This window comes from Protopterus annectens, chromosome 2.part0, assembly GCF_019279795.1.
Source record: "Protopterus annectens isolate FY-2018-M chromosome 2.part0, PAN1.0, whole genome shotgun sequence".
NCBI lineage: Eukaryota > Metazoa > Chordata > Ceratodontiformes > Protopteridae > Protopterus > Protopterus annectens.
This window is the reverse complement of record NC_056728.1, coordinates 1,418,996,163-1,419,016,846: the sequence shown is the minus strand read 5'-3', so window position 1 is coordinate 1,419,016,846 and position 20,684 is coordinate 1,418,996,163.

The window sequence follows — 20,684 nt, the reverse complement described above, 5'->3', positions numbered from 1 at the left end:
GTTTTGAACTCAGTGAAATTCTCATCAAAATGCTGTCATATGGTCTTTCATTTTACCACACAGGAACACGTAGAAAGGGAAGTGCTATGTACTGTTTGTGCATATGCCTCCCCAGCTATTCAGTTTACTGGGCCTAATAAGAGGTCATGGGAATGGAGATAACAGGCTTCCATCTCATGACTCTCTAGTTCTTCTGGATCAATTCAATGTTCATATAAGGAAGAATGGAGGTATCTGGAGGGGGTGTGACTGAATGGTAAATTGTTAGTGTACTCCTTTGGTAATCTAGGATTGCCCAGAAAAAGCAAAAAAAAAGTGTTTATTGTGGAAGAGCATCTTGGACCAGTGGTCAAAGTTTGACCTTTTGTGTTGGTGACAATCTGCCTAAAGTCATGTATTCTTTATACCTGGGGCAGGAGAGGTGTCAAGCTTTCAGCTTAAGAGAAGCTAATAGTGAGCTGAAACATAAAATCTTGATGAAGGCTGGATAGATGTGGTAAATCTAAACATGTGGTGAAGGTGTCATTGGAAGGCCAGTTAGGCAGTTCTATGTCCGATGAGTTCAATTTCGAACTCCAGATAATATTTTACCCTATACAGGAGAGGGTTGAAAACTTCAGTTTATCTACTTGAAAATCTTACTAGTTGTACAGTAGCAAGGTGCTGTAACTAAAAGTTTGCATGAGCTTGAATTGGTGGCAATCCAAGTACCTCGTGTGGTCACCAACAACGAGGAAAGAAATCAAACAGAAGAAAAAATATTTCTATTAAGTACTTGCATGGTGGTCTCAAGATCAGCGTGACAGATTTGGTAGGCCAGGAAGGCAACAGCTGTCAGCATGGCCTGAGTGTAGGCTGAAGTGTGATATAAGTTTGACAAGGCCAAGGGAAATGATTTTAAATGTCATCAAAAAGCTTCTGGCAAATGATCTGATGAGGGAGAATAAGGGAACTGTGTGGATTATTCTTATCAAATGAAGAAAAATGCTAACATCACTTAGTAAGATTGCCTAAAGCTAAAAGGAACACATTGATGAATTCCTGAACCAAATGGGCATACCCATATTGAGGAGACATTTAGTTTATTTTTATTCTAGAGTTCACTAATACAATTACATATTTCCTAGTTGGAAAGGGTGCATCAGTAGACGAGATCTAGCCAAAAATACTGATGGTGCTGGTTGTTGTTGAGTTAGTATTGTTAACATGTTTTTTTCAATGTTACACAGAAGACAGTATCTCTAGATTATCAAATGAGGACCAGGAGGATATATGATAGATATAGAGGAATCAGGCTCATTAAACTTCATGAGACAGCCTTGGCTGGGGTATTGAAAAGGAGATGCTGTCCTATAAATGAGCTTCTGATTCAGGAACAGCAGTGAAATTTGTCTGTCAGTCAATAAGCAGTAGATCAACTCTTTGCCTTGCACAGATATTGCAGTGGTCAAGGTAGCATAACATCATGGTCTAAATGTGCTAACAGTACCCAGAGAATGCATGCAACACAATACCTCTGAATTCCCAAAGAAAGGTGCTGCAACAGTACAAGGTTCCAGAGCTACTTTTGCATACTACTCAGTGTCACTCTGTTTGTTTTGTGTGAATGCTGCTTACATTATAGGAGCTAAGGGTAGGCTTAGGAACCTAACAAGAATGTGCCTTGTCTTTTCACATCCCCATTCATGATTTTAATTCCTGGATTTCAAAGCATAGAAAAGGTGCTGAGAATGTCCAGTCTGGGCATGTAAGAGTTACATCTATGCTGCCTGCAGATGATGATGTGGCTGTTATTCTTGGTGTGCATGGGAGTGATTCACTCCTGACTGTGAATTGGCTGGGTTAAAAATAACAGCCATAGACCAGTTCTCATGGTTGTCTCCTATAAACAATTGAATAGCTTAGTTTAGGTGAGGGGAAGTCAGATATCCTACATGAAGGAATTTTAGTATCATTACATTTGTTCATGAATAAAAACAGATGGATCAAGAGAGTGGATGTGTGCAGACTTCTGCAAATACTGTGGTCATTATTCTGAGGTGATGAAGTGACAGATGAATCACAAGAAATTTTCAGTTTATCAGTTATTAAATGTCCCCATCCTTACTTATGACCACAGGCTGAAAGTAGTTTTCAAAAGGATAAGCTCAACATTGTAGATGGCAGACATGAGATGCCTTCATTTGGTGATGGACTTGCTGTCCATGACTGAGTGAGAACATTAGCAAACTAGGAAGATCTCCAAATACAACCCCTTCTCTTCTGATATGAGGGGTCAACTGAAATGGTTTCATTGTCCCCAGAACTGTAGGTTTAAGGGGGTGAGTGCCCATTCACACCCTTTAGCATCATGGTGTCTGTCTGCCAAAAAGTGCTTTGCCTGGCTGTAGGGAAAAAAATAAATAAATAAATCATTCCATATCACATTCACATGTGAGTGGCTTATCCTGTGTTTGCAGAAAAAAAGAATAATTAAAACTGTCCCATGTTCATGCTGCTTGACTAGCTGTGGAGGAAAAAAATAAGCTAAGTGTTCCACATTCATGGCTAATTTAAAAAAAAAAAAAAAAAAGAGCCAACTGCCCCATGTAAATTGCCAAGATGACACAGAAAAGCTAAATGGAATTCACACACTGGGGCCACCATAATAGACTGTTCTTTTTTCCAGTGTGTTAGTTGGTGCCAGGCAACACCTGAAAATGTATACAGTTAAATGAACTTGAACATGGTCCACTTATGTCAGCACAAATGTATATAATACAATGCAGGCTAGATCTGCACAATAAAAGTAATTCAGGAGAGACTGATTTATTGTGCTCTTAAGCTTCTTCCCTGCAGTCTTTTTAACTCATTACTGCAAGTTTCTATGTTTTTTTCTAACATTCTTAAAGACATAAAAAAGGCTAATTTATTTAAAAGCACAAAGCTGCTGCATGCTTTTAAAGAATTTATCACCATTTCTTACCATCATACGTCTTATTTTATTTCTTGTTTTGCAAGTTGCCCGGATTTAAAGCATATTGTTTGGGAAGAATTCAGTTGCTAGAATAACAGATTCTGCACTTGCATGCATTTTTTGAAGGATACGTATCTGAAACTTTAAAAGTCAAATGTATATTATTATTCAGTGACTGCGATCTGAAAGTTTAAAACTCACTGTCCATCATTTATTGACTAAAATTCTCAAAGGTTTACAGGAAAACTACTAAGTTAGAAGGAATAGATGCTGCGCTGAAGTCAGCTGACCCTCATTGATCTCCTTTTCCTATGTAGGACAACTGGCTCCTCAAATATCTGGTTAAAGGAAACAAACCGTTATCAACAAAAAAAGACATGCTGCCGGAATGGTTTTATATCCTCCACCTCTGGAACAAACCTTCTCTACATGTAAAGCAGAGCACCACCTATACTACCTTCAAGATAAACCTAGTTTTTAGGTTGAGCAGCCTGTAATTCTTCCCACCTATTTTGTGTTGCCCTCCTTGAAGTTAGAAAGAACGTTTGAATATGAGCCATTGGCTAGGCTTGTAATAGTCTGCAGAGGGATGTTCAAGTACTTGGGTATACACTTGTAAACCAAATGCTAGCCAGTCTACATGATGGAGCCATGGAGTTACTTTACTGCAATCAAAGAGGCCGTATTTATCAGGAGGATGTGTGAACTGTACTATAACTCTTCTGCATGACCTGGGCCTTCTGGTGGTGGAGCAGAATGGCTGCAGTGTATACTGCAGCACTGTGACATGACCTATACCTTTTACCTGCGAAAGTTCCATATGGATTGCATGTTTTAAGACATGACTCTGCTGTTACTTGTTGCCAAGTACAAAGTGCAAATGCACTCAACACATTTGGCTGCTACTGTGTTTATCCATGTTACAATTTATGCTACACATGAAAAAGAGAGGCAACTACAGCCACATAATACCCTAATAACAAGCCCACTTATTGTTTACAATGGAGTACTGAAAGCATACGTAATACAACTTAGACCACATTTAAAATTCTGGTAGTTTTTAGCAATGATTCACCTGAGATTTAGAAACTGTTTTATTGTTTTTAAAGCATTTACTTGCATTCTGTCTCTGGACTGCTAATCATGCAGTGTAGCTTTAAAAGCAGAAGCTTTTTCCCTTACACTTCCATTGGGCTCTTGTTAGCAGAAATGAATTAGCTCTTCTTTCTGGAGGTGTATAGTATAGTTCTGACCACTAATTTATTGCACAATAGTAGGCAGTGTTGTAATAGTAATATTCTGTAGCAGGGTATCAGATAGAATGGTTGCCCTGTGACTTACTGACAGCCAATGAAATCTGTTTAGGAGTTCAGAGTAGTGAGTCTGCAGACATGGAAGCTACAAAAGTGACATTTTATGAACATGTTTCAGAAGTAAGAGTGTGCTGCATGCTGAGAGAGATCTGATATTGGAGAGTCCATATTCTAATTTTGGTATAGCAGACAGCAGACTAGGCAGCTTCCTATAAGATGAGATACGTGTCTGTAGTATACTTTTTAATTGTGAGAGTGTGTTGTGTGGCGCCTGTCGTATGCTGGTCTGCCCAGAAAGAGGGGATAAAATGATCTTGTTATTTCTGAGTTAGTGCAAACAAGATCACAACTGATTTCTTGGAGTCAGGAAGCAGTTTTATTTCTCTTTATCTACTTAGGTATTTGATTGAAGTTATTGATTTCTTTAGTATGACAAAAGGGCAGTTGAAATTATGTGCTTGGTTATAACTTCAGACAACATTATACACATTCTACAAACATGTTTAAAATACTTTGTGATATTTATTTCTGTGGACTGTCTTATCTTGCCCCTATTTTAGCATGATTCTTTTTTATGTGTGAGACTGGGAACAAAGATGGCACTTGCATTAGTGGTAGTGCCTGTACTTGCAACTAAACTGGAGGCTTCAGTGTTTGAAGGCAGTGATACCTGTTAGCAAGTTACTAAATGGATAGATGTAAGCACATGAACCTTATATCTCCACACTGAAAAAATCAATATACACCACGTAAATGATGGTGTGCTTGATGTTAATGAAAGATGAGTAAATACCTGATGACTTTACATAGTACTAGAAAATAATGGGTGGTTATAGAAATTTACTGGTGGTAGAAAGTTGTTGTTGTGTCTTTTGGCTTTTCCTGGTTAGGGGTCACCACAGCGGAACTCCGGTCCGCTAATGATTGGCAGTAGATTTTTACGTGCCGAGTTGCCAGCCCTGACGCACAACCTTCAATGAAGGTACGCTCATTCACGCATGTCTCCACACAGAAGACGGTCTAGCTGAGAATCGAATAGGACAACGTCCTACTGTGAGGCGACAATGCTACCGCAGCACCACCACCACAGTACTGGTGGTAGAAAGTATGTTCTGTTAATACTTTAATGTAATTATGTTATGTGCAAGTAACAAAGTCCTTTGACAAGTAAGCAATAATGTCCAACAGGGTATGTGTTAATGTATAATTAATGCCTGCCCAGGAGTGTTGTAAGGCCCAATGCTGTCGGAGGGGCTTCTACACCCCTGGAAGGGCATTAATTACACATTAACATACACCCTGGAGGGCATTATTGCACTTAGAGAATGGGGTCTCTGTAAAATCTGTGTTTTACTTACTTATGTATTTTTAAGTACTATTTTTTTAATATATTTTTGATGTAAAATAGTTCCTACTGCCTAATGTTTCATACTTGCTGTAGTATACGTTAATGGTGTTGGAAGAAGCATTTAACATCCAGAATATAATACTTTAAAAAATTCAGGTATTTACTTTATATTTCTGGTCCCTTACTCCTAAAACATTTGGTTTATTGCCAGTTATTGGAGGCAGAAGTTACTAAATAATGACATACATTTGAGTTTCAAAGTTTTATTTCCTTCAGAAAATTCTTGCCAACACAAATCCTTTTATTTAAGTAAGTTTATAATTTTATAAGAGCAATAATTAAAATCTGTTCTTATTTTTAAGAGTTTGTTCACCTTTATTTAAGGCTTTATACAGATTTCTTCAGCTGAAGGGTGAAGAAGTATACAAACATTTTTGCTGCTGCCAGTGGTAGATTTAGAAAATGCATGCTAGCACAAATCATTTAAAATATGTTCCTGTTTTGAGCCTTTTTTCTGTTTATTTTAGGCCAGATACCTTGATCTAAGTTAGCATACTTCTCAACTGTACATATTTTTGCAGAATGTCCAGATTTTTGCCTCATATTTTCAGTCTGTTCCTCGTAACAAAATGTTTTTTGACAAACCACTAGATGATCTAAAGCTTAAAGCTGCTAAATAATGACATGCATTTGAGTTTCAGATTTCATATCCTTCATACAATGCATGCTAACACAAATCCTGTTTTTCTAGCAACTTTCAAAGTTTATAAGCACAATATTTAAAATGTGTTTCTATTTCTTAGCATTTGTTCCCCCTATTACTTATTAGAAGTACAGGCAAGCACAGAAGGGCTGTGGCTGACTAAGTTTGCAGACGACTACAAACTGGGTGCTATAATAGAGTCTCCAGCTGACATGGAGATCCTCCAGAAGGGCCTAAATGAGACTGATGCATGGTGTCAAAGCCATGGTCTCAAGCTAAATGCAAAAAAATGCGTAGTAATCCCCTTTGGAAAAAAACAGAGTAACCGCAAACTACAACATAGGAGGTAATCCCCTGAAATCTGAAGAAGAAATAAGGGATCTAGGGACCCAAGTAGATAGTCAGCTTTCCCTTGATAACCATGTTGCCAAAGTGATTAGAAAATCCTTCTATGTGACCCATCTGATCACGAAAGGGTTTGCATCAAGATCTAAGGATGTAATGGTGCCCCTCTACTCTTCCCTCATCAGACCCATTATTGAGTACAATGCACCAATTGGAATGCACCTGGCTAGATATCTCCAGCAGCTGGAGAGACCACTGAGGTACCTAACCAAGAGGATTACTGGCCTCAAACAGTTGCCCTATGCAGCATGATTGAAAAAGCTAAGACTGTTCTCTGTTGCATACCGCTTTCTCAGAGGCGATCTCTGTCTAACGTACAGAGCCATGCCCAACCCAGAATTGTTGAACATGCTCCATCTTAGCAAAATCAGATCTACTCAAGCTACACGCTCTAGGGATATAAACCTCAACACAACAATGAATAGAACATGCTGGAGGGATAGATTCCCTTCGCAGAGACTCCCCTTACTATGAAACAGGGTCCTGATCTACATAAGACAGAGCCCCTCACTATCACTCTTCAAGAGGAACCTTGATGAGTGGATGGGTAACAGAAAGTTCACACCGGGGATCACACCAACAGCACTACTAGATAGGGGCCAAGGGTACTAGCTGCTAGTACAAGGGTCTAGGGAACTACTAAAGGGGCGGTAAATACCGCACAACGTGGCTGGGCTAATATATGCCTTCGGGCAGATAGCCCAGTACCAACCTATGAACCTATGAACCTATTATGTCAGGCTTCATCCAGATTTCTTGTGCTAAGAGGTTGACAGGTTATGTCTAAGAGGTGAAGAGGTACATAAAACTGCTGCTGCTGCCAGAGATCATTCTCTCTTCACTCTGTCTCACACGTGCTACCAGGGGATCATTGGATTGCTTTCACACTTCAGTCACTCAATCTCTCTCTCTCTCTCTCTCTGTCTCACTTACATACACTAACACACACACACACACACACACACACACACACACACACACACACACACACACACACACACACACACACACAAACACACACATTTCTGTTTTGTTTGATTGAACACTCTTTCTCTCTCTTTCTCTCATACATGCATACAGTCTCACACACACCTTTATTCTTTTTTTTATTTTACTCTAGCTAAACAGCAAAAGTGCTGCTTAGCCAGGGAAAAATAGCTTTCTCGCTCTCACTTTCACTGATATGCATGCATGTACTCACACACATACACACACACACACACACACACACACACACACACACACACACACACACACACACACACACACACACACACACACAGACACACACACACACACACACACACACACACACACACACACACACACACACACACTATTTTGTTGTTGTCTTCTTTTTTGTTTACATTGTACACATGCTAAACAGCAAAAGCTCTGTTTAGTGAGTTTAAAATAATGGCAGACATTTTGTTTTCACAGTCTGAGCTCTATGGCAGCTTGATATGCTACCGTGAAGCGGGCAGACTTGTTTTTCGGTGGGCATTACTTGTACATTAATGCCCTGCTGGAGAACAGTCATTCTCCAGTTAGGGTACTGATGTATAGTTTGCCAATTCTTTAAGGATACATGGTGACCCTGACTTTGGACAATGCTATTGAGTGAGGCTGATCAACTCTCTAAGGACCAGACTGACATCATCTGAAAGTAAAGGTCCCAACATCTGATAGTAAGAGGAAGCAGTCTGCAAGATATTGCTGTAAGAATCCCTCTAAAGCTAAATTTTTGATTTGGTTCCAAGACGACACACACAGCATATCATCCCAACAGTGATAAGTCTGCAATAATCACAGACACCCCCGGCCCTTCGGCTAGCATTGCAAGTACACAAATCATCATAACAGAGTCAAATTATAGATGTGAAATCACTTCTGAAAACATTAATGTAAACAGCCCTGCCTCAAGTAATAAAGCAACAGAGAATTTCCAGAAGATGACATTTGATTTCGATTTTGCCTACCACAATGACCCTGAAAATAGCATTGCTACCAGATACACTTCAAGCACAGATTTGGTGCTTACACCGTGACTGTTAGCTACAGTTCCTTTCCAGAAATGTCATATACCTTGGGGTGTACAGAACAACAAGGTGACATTGCTTTACCCCTGGACAAAGTGAATGAAGAAATGCAAGTAGAGATCTGCTTCCTAAAAGCAGTTCTACTTTAAGCACTTATCATGCAGCTGAGGAAACACCACTTGTTCAACTGAACCAACACACATGACTCATAATCCTTTCTGTTTTCTGTCATACAGTTCAATTTGTTGCAGCAATATCTATGAGATTTTACATCCAGGAAATGTAAAAGAAATCTGCATCATGCAAATTGTTGTGAGAAATAAATCACAAACAGAATGCAGAAGTTGCCAACTACAATGGCGTTCATCTTTCTGTTGGTTAACCTACTGGCCGTCCAAAAGCTGTGTATATTATTACTGTTGTGGTGTGTGCAGTGACAAGGAAATTCCTCAAATCTTGTCACTGTGGTGAACCTACATTCTGTACGACTGAATTCAGTCATTGGTAGAAAGCAAATGAAAAATTAATTAAACTTCAAATGACATCATTCCACCATGAAGTTATTAAGAAATACAGTGCTTTCAAAAGCACTACAATGAATATTGGTATTCAACTTAGCTAGCAACGTTCTCAGTGACAACTAAAGAATCATACACTGTTACAAACATAGGTGACATCAATAACATTTTAGTTAGAAAAGGACTAGCTGTTCATGGAAAAGAAGAAGAAAACATCTTGAGACAGATAATGCTGACAAGGGCAGAAGACGTACCAGAGCTGCTGAAGTGGGTGTAGGAGGGAACATATCAGAGTTCTGATGTTGTGAATGAAATCATGGAGACCATAGCTCATCAGCTTCTATGGAGATTATTACAGGAAATCATGTATAAATTTAAGCTCTATTCCATAATAGCAGATGAATCTCAGGAGATAAATCAACGTGACCAGATGACTGTATATGCCCGATGGGTGTCACTTCAACAGTTCACTATACATGAAGATTTTATTGGAATGCATGAGATGGAAAAGACAGATGCAGAATCTATAACAGATTCATTGAAAGATGTTTTAGTAAGATATAATTTGCCACTGAAAAACCAAAGAGGACAGGCATATGATGGAGCAGCCAACATGAGTGGATGCATTTCTAGAATTGGTACCAGAATTAGAAAAGACAACCCATTTGATCTAAATCCCCACTGTGCCACTCATTGTTTAAATTTAGTATTGCAAAACTGTGCTAAACTAGCATTCCTATTGAAGAAACATTCTCTTTTATTCAAGATGCCAATGCACTCATTTGCACAGCACCTCAGAGATTATCTTAGTTTGAAAGCATAACATCAAGAGATGGTCACACATATAACATGACAGGACTGCATTTACTTTGTCCAGCAAGATGGACAGCAAGAACAAAGAGCATTAGGGGTATTTTAGTGAAGTATAACAGACTATATCACATTTTACAACACCTTAAACAAAACAAGACTTCTGAATACCAAGTACAGCCAGGGGATTGCTAACAATTATGACAAAGTTTGTAACATACTTTGGACTTATTGATTCCTACAACATATTCAGTATAGCAGATCAGTAGCAAGTATGGTACAAGCATAAACACAATGTTACAAACTATAATAACTACTATAAACAGCCTCAAGTTAAACTTGCAAAGACAATGTGATCAAGTGTATGGCACCACCAAGGAGAGCTCATCGAATGCAGATTGTTGAAGACCCAAAGCATCCTGGCACTGCATCACCATCACGATTCCACTAAAGACTGGTACCATCAAATTTAGTTTGAGTCTATTCATACATGCCTTTCTGAACTTAACCGTCATTTTGATCAGGAAACTTATACTTTACTGTCTGACATGGAGAATATGTTGCTTTAAACAGCTAATTGCAATTCATTTGCAACCCAGCTCATTTTGTGAGAATTTATGGAGGTAAAGACAAACACTGACTGCCTGACTGTACAGGTGCAGCTGCTCCCAGGACTTGTATAGCAGGTGTTCTCAGAGGTGACAACTGTAGACTCAGTTGACACTATAACTGATGCTTTGGTGGACAAGGACTGCCAACAGCAAATGCGGTACTGAAGTAGTAAAGCCACAGCAAATTTACCTCTTTGTTCCAGTGAGTACACCAACTGGGGAAAGGACATTTTCTACCCAACAAAGAATAAAATCATACTTAAAAACTACTGTGACACAAAAGAAGTACAATCATTTAATGCTTTTGCACACCCACAAACAGAGGACAGACAAGATGAAATGGACAGAAATTCTGAAGGAGTTTGTTTCAAGGAATGAACAATAGTGCCACTTTTCTGGGAACATGCAAAGTAACTTATTTTAGTTCTGCTCTACCACATATATATTACAACTTCCTTGTCAGTATCACTGAATAATTATATTGTGCAGCAAGCCATACAAATTAAAATATACTCCTATTGTGGTTTTGTGAGGTGCTTTGATCCTTCCAACAGTCCAACAGTACTGTAGTTCTGTTTACTGCTTATAGAGTACTTATTAAAAGTATGTAAGATGCTGTTCTTCAAATGCCTGTTATATATGTATAAATACATTCTCTTAGATATAATGTTTGACTTGCTGCAAATAGTCTTTAAATAATTTCAACTGGGTACAATGTTTGACTGTGTAAATAGCTAATATATAATAGTTGTCCTTTCAGTATGCCATATTTTCACTGATACATTATTAATTGAATTCACATAGTACTAAATGTCATTTGCAGCCTATATTTTCATGCAGTTTACAGTGTTTTGTTTTTTCTTTCATGTACTTTTACTTGTTTTGATGTTTTCATTGTGCACTATTCTGTTAGCCCTAATGAACTCATCTCATGGTTGAAAAGGATTGTATAACCCGTTACCTTACCTAATTAACAAATAAAAAGGAATGCCTCAGATATTTTATGTGATGTAAGTTTAACTGTACAATGTACAGATTTGGTTAGGGTGCATGCCATGGGAAGGGTGGATAGAATCAATATCACATTTACTGGAAGTTATTTAAGTAAGATGTCATTTTGCATTGAAAACTTCTGCAACATATACAACTTAGAATGACTGCTGTGAATGCTCATTGGGCTAATCACTGCTTGCATTTAGTGCTGCAAATGTTATGAAAGCAATAATCACTGCTGACAAACTCCCTGAGGTGATGTAATTTTCTGTTTTGAAGTCCATAATGCCATCTGCACAATCTGACCTGGTACACTACATTCAATAATGCCTTACAGTTCTACTGGCAAGTGACTTGCAGATATCATACTTGTGTTTGAATTTCTAGTCTGTATGATGTGATCTGATCCTGCAATAGCTATGGAGTTCTGCTGAGGCACTACTTCAATATATAGTAGTTGGCTCATTAGTTTCTGCATGCTTGTGTGCAATTTTGTATTTTATTTCAGTATTGCTTCTTTCAGTGGAGATAGAGGATCACCTGTCTGAAAACTGATAATGGTGAATTAGGTAGCAATAGCATGTGGTGTGTGCCAGCTTTTGTTTCTACATACCAATTAAACTATAATATAAGACTTTGAGGTTTGTCCATTTCTGGCCATAGACGTGAACCCACTCTACACTTTATTGTAAAGCTGGAAATATCCAGTCTTTAGAAGTACTAGACCTTGCATATTTCTGACCGCACAATAAAAAGTATATGGAATACTGTCTGAACTATGATCAAAACGAGATCTATTGAGTTCCTGGATATAAAGCAATTGCAATTGTTTTCTCTATGCAAGTCAAGTACTGAAGCAACCAAATACCACATAGTGGTCAAATTATATCAGTCCTGTTGTCAGTTAATTCCACCATCACCCTTTCTTGTAGGGCTTATCAGTGGATGGTTCAGAACGGCAAGCTAGATTAACATGTGTTGACTTATTTTGTAATTTTGTAAGAATTTTTTTGTGTAGTCTTTCTTAATGCAGCTTAGCTTACAATATATAACTATATATATGTATATATATATATATATATATATATATATATATATATATATATATATATATATATATATAGTGATACCCACTGGCACCAGCTATGGGACATACACAATGGGAGGATGACAAATACGCAAGTGCAATTTCCCTTAAGAGCACACAGAGATCACAGTCAGTCTGGGGCTGGTTTCTCCCCCTTTCTCCAGATCCCCAATAAGACTCCCCACTGGCACAGCTATAGGGTTGAGATCTCAGCCAAGTGGCCAAGCTAATACCTCCAGCATCCTCTCTGTCCAATCAGTGCTTTGTGTCCCTGCCCAAGTACCTGACACACATACACACACACACACACACACACACACACACACACACACACACACACACACACAATTTGAGATTTGATTTATATGCAAGCACACACACACCTGGGGAAGGCTGGCACAGTTTTACCATCTATGTCCCCTTTTTCCCAGACTATAAGGTAGTTCCAGCTGCCATCAACCAACTCTTACTTATCAGCTATATATATATATATATATATATATATATATATATATATATATATACTATAAGCCCCTTACAAAGGGTGTCCGATCCTACTCTGTAATGTTACTATTAATCCAAATGGTAGTTTTGACCAAGCACCAGGCTATTAGGAGTGGCCTGTACAGTGTCACCAAATAGATATGCAATTACTCTAAGAGCTTAAATATGTCTCACATAATCAGCCCCAAAGATAGGTTTAAATATATTTAATAATAAATAATAAAATAACAAGGCAATGCTCAGTATATCAACACAGTAACTTCAGAGTTCAAAATCACAGGAAATATTTTAAAACTTTTACATCCCCAGTCAACAAATGTAAATAAATAAACAAAATAAATAAATAAATAAAACAACATTGCAGGACTGTCTCAAATAAATACATATAACATCTAAAATAATCTTTGCTATATTCCTATCTATATCTAAGAGAGATAATATGCCCTAAATCTTACTTACAGATTGGCAAATGCAGATGATGATGATGAGTAGATGTTCTTGCTAGGGCCAAGACAAAATACAAAATGCACAGTCTATTTCTCAGCGAGTTCTTAAATCAATATCACATTTTACTGATGGGTTAGCCTGGATGACATCACTTTTTGTCATCTGACTTAATTTCTCAGGCTAAAACAAAAATTAATAGAATTTAACATCTCTGTGTTAAAAATACATATCTCTCAGATGTCTATAGATCTTAGAAGTCATAAAACAATAAACTACTTTACATTTTAAACCTAGTAATTACTTTTCCTCCAAGACAATACAAAAACTTCTAGCTCAAGACATTGCGTCAGCTTCTGCACTGAAACTGAGAGAAAACATCTTTTGTTTATGACCCAACTATAAAGTAACTTAATCTCAACCATTTTTAAGTTTTGCAAGTTAATCTTCTATGTTCCAGAAGGGTATGCTGTGGTTACACTCTTGAAGCTCAGTACATAGCATACAGTTCTGTATAAATCATATCAATATTCACAAATAACATAATATATATATATATATATATATAAATACGTCAGTCATGGTAACAAATAACCTTAAAAATCTTCCTTTTTGGATCACAATATGCCCTTCTTGCCCTCCACAACCTTTAACAGCTTTCAGCAACACTAAATAGTTTGGTGACCTGGTGTATAACAGAAAGCCTATGAAAAGGAGTTCCCAATGCAATGCCCTGGCACACCCAAGAAAAGATATTGTACAGCTTGACTAGAAATGCTTGTTCATCCCACATGTTGAGCTGCTGACTGTTGCTAGGTAAAAGAAAATCTGGTGAGTCCTGATTAGCTTGTTGATGTTGCTACCTCTACCAGGACAAGCAGTTCATAGGTTCATAGATGGTTACTAGGCTAATGGTCTTAGAGCCCTTGTAAACCTACCCATAATTATTCCGAGTTGCTCCAATTGTCTGTAGGTACGTGAGTGAAATTTGCAGAGGTAAGGTTCTATGGTAGCTAATACTGACTTCCTCTGTACAGGATATACATGGGCACCACCCCAGGAGTGAATTTGCTGTCACCCATCCATTGATCAAGATTGCATTTGAAGAGGGCCAAGAAGTGGCTCTGTTTCACGTGAATTGGAAGCTTGTTCCAGAGAAGTATCACTCTCTGGGAGACGTATCTATCTCTCCAGCATGACTTGATCATGTCAGAGGCTAGGTTAAGATGCCTGGAGTGAGTGAGCCTTGTGTAGTTTGATTTATGAATGTGTACCATTTCTAGCAGGGCCGGGTCTGAAACTGCCCTATAAGCCAGGCAAAGGCCACCCTTTAGCAACCTGTAGGAGACAGAATACACATAAGACTTGTTTTGTGTACTCTGTAATTTCTTGGTGAGAAACCTCTGTGCTCTCTCCAATTGTTGCAGGCGTCTGGTGAGGTACATGCAAAAAGGAGCATTGTACTCAATTATTGGTCTGACGAGGGCCGAGTGTAATGGAATTATAACATCCTTAGATCTAGATGTGATGCCTTTACATATAAGATGTGCCATATATAGAAGGATTTCCTTACCACTGTGGATACATGGTGGTCAAAGTTCAGATTTTTATCAACCTGAGTACCCATATCATGTACCACTGGGTCTACACTTAGGAGAGTGCTGTCTATAAAATAATTAGGAAGGATGTCAGCTTTCCCAAAGGGAATAAAAATGATTTTTTTTTTTTGCACTTAGCTTTAATCAGTGGCTTTGGCACCAATCATTTGACTGCATTAATCCTGTCTGCAGTATATTAACACCACTGTGTGGCTCAGTTGATTGCTCCCAATTTGCAATCATCAGTGAACTTGGTCAGCCACAGACCATCCCAGTTTACCTGGACTTCTGAGAAATATATTCCAAACAGTAAGGGGCCCAGCACAGAGCCCTGTGGTACGCACTGGTGAATGGTCTTTTTTCTAGAGGTGAAGTCATCCACTTTGACATTGTGTGACTTGTCAATGAGCCAGTTGGCCACCCATCTTGTAATGTAGGGGTTAATTCCTAGCTGGGAGAGTCTTTCTATAATATCGGAATGGGGATTGTGTCAAATACCTTTGCTAGGTCAAGATAGGCTGTATGCACTCTCTTTCCCTTGTGCAGAGTCTCAGTGACTTTCTCAAAGAAGTCAATAATATCTAACAGACATGACCTACCTTTAACAAAACTAAACTGGGTTGTGCACAGAGTTTGGAAATTAACTGTGTACTTGTTAATAAGGTCCATAATGATTCCTTCCATGGCCTTGCAGACAAGGCTTGTCAAGCTTATGGGCCTATAATTCCCAGGGTTGGTTGATGGTTCCCCTTTTGTGCAGATGGATTACTGTTACTGCCCTCCATTCCACTGGAATATTGCCAGTTCATAGATTGTGGTTAAACAGTGATACAAGTGGATCTGTTAGGTCATGTGTTAAGTTGTTTAAAAGGCAAACTGGGATGTTGTCTGGTCCCATTGATGTTGAGTTTTTGGTCTCAGAGAGCGCTGAGATGACCTGCTCTCTTGAGATAATAGACTGAGGAATGGTCACAGGTACACTTTTGGGGATGCCTGTAGGGGATAGGGAGTTGAAGTTTTCTCCATCTCTATCAGCTAGCAGGTTAGCTATTACCTCTGGTTGAGTATGGGCGGTGCCATCCACAACCAGTTCAGTGCATAGCTGGGTATTCCTTTTAGATTTCAGACATTGTTAGAGAATGCTTTGTGATTATCCTTAGCTAGGGAGGCTATTTTTGCTTTGTAATTAGCTTTGGAGGACTTGACAATATTTCAAATTAAATTGTTTAAGCTAGAGAGGGATTTCTTCTTCTGCTGACCGAGTTCCCTGTTGTTCTTGGACATTAGTTTCTTTCTCTTGTTGTATAGTCTGTTTATACTAGGGTCTGCCAGGGTGGCTTGTTTTTTTCAGCAAGACCTGATTTATATCTGGTCAGGTACAGCCAGTTGTATGTAACTGTTTAAGTGGTTATACAGTGCATTGGTGTGCATCTCTGCATAGGAGTCCGTGTCATCTGTATTCAAGAGAACTTTGAAACTTCTTATGTCATCACTTAGTATGAGGTAATGATGTGGTATCTGGTCATATAATTACATCAAGCAAGACTGATTTATGGTCTGTTCTTACCAGAGAAGACATCACATGGTGGTGGGGGGGGGGGGCTCAGTGTTCTCTCATGTTTGTGAGTACTGCGTCCACGACATTTGACGCTATTTTGGGTGTGCCGACTAGCTGTTCCAGAGAATTTGCATTGACAAAGTCCAAAAACCACTGACCCTGCATATTTGTGGTTATGTATGTTTTCCAGTCAAGGGCAGGACAATTAAAATCACCCATGAGTAAGTTGCTGGGCTGTATGGCAAGTGACTCCAGTATGTCCAGGTATATGGTATGCTTTTCCTGTTTCATGGTGGTGGACCTATAACTAGCTATGATGTGGTAGGGGGCTTTGCCTAGAGTTTATTGGACATGGAGTAGCTCAAGAGAGTCATATTGTTTGACCGGTCGTGAAGTATACTTATCCTTAATGAAGATGGATACGCTTTGTCCTTTGGTTCTTTCATGCCCAGTCTTTGGTCTGAAAGTATGGAAGGCACTGTAGCCATGCACAACTGGGCTGATAGGATATATGATACAGTCAGTGTCAAACATCTGTAAATACATGGAGACCAGACGTACTTTTAAATGCTTCTTTAGTTTTTGTTGCTCAGCTTGTGATCCAGCTAGTTTATTGTTATATGTTTTGTCTCTTTGTAAACTAAAATACATAATATTTAATTATTCTCTTTTTCCATTTTTACCTGTCCTAAAAGTTTAAGGTACACGCAAATGGTGGTAACAATTTACTTGCATGTTTTTGATTTGAAATGCAAATATTATTTAGCTGGAATTAGTTATTGTCTCCAATAACTGCCTAGAGGAGGGGATTACTAGCAGCTATGAGCTATTAGCTAATTGCTTTCTGTCATCCAGGGTTTGAGTTCTTTCATCCTATATTTACCTACTGTGCAACTCTGATCAAATCACTTAACCAGATAGTACTCTGGGGCAGTTTGGGAAATTGTGCTATGCTCCACAATTTGTCTCCTGGACTGAAAGCCTAGTAACTACCCATGGATCAGTTCTCATTAGCCCAAGTTATTTAATTTCTCATATTCATAGCATGAATAGTGCTTTTATTTTCTCAGAGTACAATCATACAGCATATTCATATTAATTATTAGTACTTGTTTATTAACAGCAATAGTTCTCTTAATTATTTTTAGCACTGATTGCATCATTTCTTAATCAAAAACTTTATTCTATCCAATCTAGATTAAACCATTGAGACAACTTTTCAGGCATTCAGCATAGCATGTCTGTGGCTCCACCGTGCTTGGAAATGGTAACTGAATACTATACTTGGGGAGAAGATGACATGGGGGTGGGGTTGCAAAACTAGAGTCTTAGTTATTCAGTGATATTGACTGGTATTGACTAACTTTGATACTTCATCACTCTTGCACTTCAGTGGTGCTGATGATGCTTGACTTTGACCTGCTGAAACTGACTGAAGTCACAGCCTGGTCTGTCAACCCTCTTGGCTACAAAACTGGCAAATCAACTTCTTCATGGAAAGCTCTTGATGATGTTTTCTCTTCTACTGCCAGTCTATTTAATCCTACTTCTCAGATTTGGACTTTGTAGCTTGGTATAACTGTGTATGTGGTGGCAGTCGTCATTTCTAGTATATCACCTTGAACATCAAATGGTCCTTTGGCATTCAGCTGCCTAGTTATTGGCATACAGCATTCCCTTGTGGGACACTTTAATTGGCTGATTTGTATTTTCTAAGTCTCATGTCCAACATCAAGACTATATCTTTGGAACTAAGTCTTTGTAATAATTTCTCCTATTTGTCACTTGCAGTCTTATACTCTCTTGATAGCATTTACTGACCAATGGAAAAACCCTTCAACAAACTTGTATTCATAGACTGACATTATGCTCTAGATGGTGTTCTTCACACATTTAGTTTAATTTAATCCCATCTAGGATCTAGATCCTTATTCAAGAACAACTTTGTTGGAATGATTCTGTTTAAGACAGCTGTCTAAAATGAAACAGAGATCAAGTGTTCCTCAGCCTTATAATATTTGTCCATGGAGAGATTTCCTCACCTTTTGAATTCCTAGCCTTTTTATAAAAAGATTAATAATAAAACAAGAAGTATTTATTTTGCAAATCTTACTATTATAAGTGTGATTTTATTACTGTTTAGTTATTCTGTTAGAATATAAGTTGCTCAAGATGACTTCAGGAACTCATTCTGGTAAACCTTCTTCATTACAGCATTCCCTCCAAAAGATGTTCAACAAACAATTTACCTGCAAGATGTTACAATAAGAAGTGACAAGCTTCAAACAATTTTTTGTTAACACGATTTATTAAAAAGTAAAATGGTACAGCAAGAACAGAAAATTGTCTTTCCCCAGTATTTAATAAACTCCATGTAGGCTCCGTTTAGAGCCTACATGGAATGTACCCATGTACATGGCTACAGTTCCCCCTCAGCAGTGCACTATGTATATTAATCATGGCACACTGCCAAGTGAGAACATAGTTACAAGGACATTGAATCCATGTAGGCAGAAGTGTATCGGCTGGTGAGATGTTATGTACATGGTGAGGCTCCCTGTAATTTTCCGTGCTACTGGTGGATTGTGCTGTGTATTAATATTTTGTATATTAAATGTATAAAATGTTTTATTTTTTTTATTTTTAATGGTCATTTGCACTGTATGGCACGATGGGGAGCAGAGCACAGCCATGCCAAACATCACCTATACATACACAGCTGATATCTGCCAGGCATCTAAAAATAGAAACTGGATGTGATTAATTATGATAACTGTTTTTTTTCTTTTTAATTTTTTTAATGTCTGTTTGAGCAGCAATGCAAAGCTGTGCTTGCACATACACAGTAGATACCTGCCAGACATCTAAAAATAGTAATCAGATGTAATTAATTATTTATTTCTGCATTTGTGTATGCAGGTTTAAGCCCATTTGCGTGGTGCTTTGCAATTGCTTAGTGGGGTTGGTGAAGGTATACTACTTTATGTATTACCCAACTAGTTTAATGGGTATAGTGATGATCTAAAGTTCCATAAGTCCAGAGTTTGAGTCCCTAGCACACATATCATTTGTTGAATGCAATGTAAAATATCTTTTCAATTAAAATCATTATTTTTACATTTGAGAGTGCTGCATAGTGCTAAGCACTGCTTAAACATGGTTAATATCTAATATTGTTTCTGTGTTGCTAAGGTACACTAAAACCATGGTTGTGCAAGTTTTTGCGATGATCAGCTCCACTTAGCTGGTTTGCATGATGTTAAGCAATGCTGCACTTTTTAAAATGTTGCTAAATTACATGTAAGGGTGTGAAAACACCCTATATTAAGGCCAATAGGTGGGAATTCTGCACCATTTGTTGTGGTCTGCTTATCTGCTGATATGCCAAGGTTGGAGAGGGCGCGTGCTTTCTGGTGCAGAGATGGAGTGTGCAGGAGTCCAGGGTTTCTGTTGGGCTCCTCATATGGAATTATGAATCTAGGCTGCCTCAGGGCAGTTACCAGGGCTCAGAGTATAAGGCTGAGGCCTGGGATTGGTTGGTCAGGGATCTTACTAGTGCTACTGGTATCCCCCACACTGGTGAGCAGTGTCATCACCACTATGATGACCTGAAGTGGAAAAGAGGAGAACATTGGACACCTGGGTCCAAGACGCTAGGGCTGGGCATGCCCCACAAATATGTAAGTATTTTTCCACTGTTTTACCAAAATGCAAGCTAAATGTGTACAAAACTGGTATGCATAATGGTGTGCTTCTCTCCCAACATCTGTAGCTGAGAGGACTTGCAATATTCAATC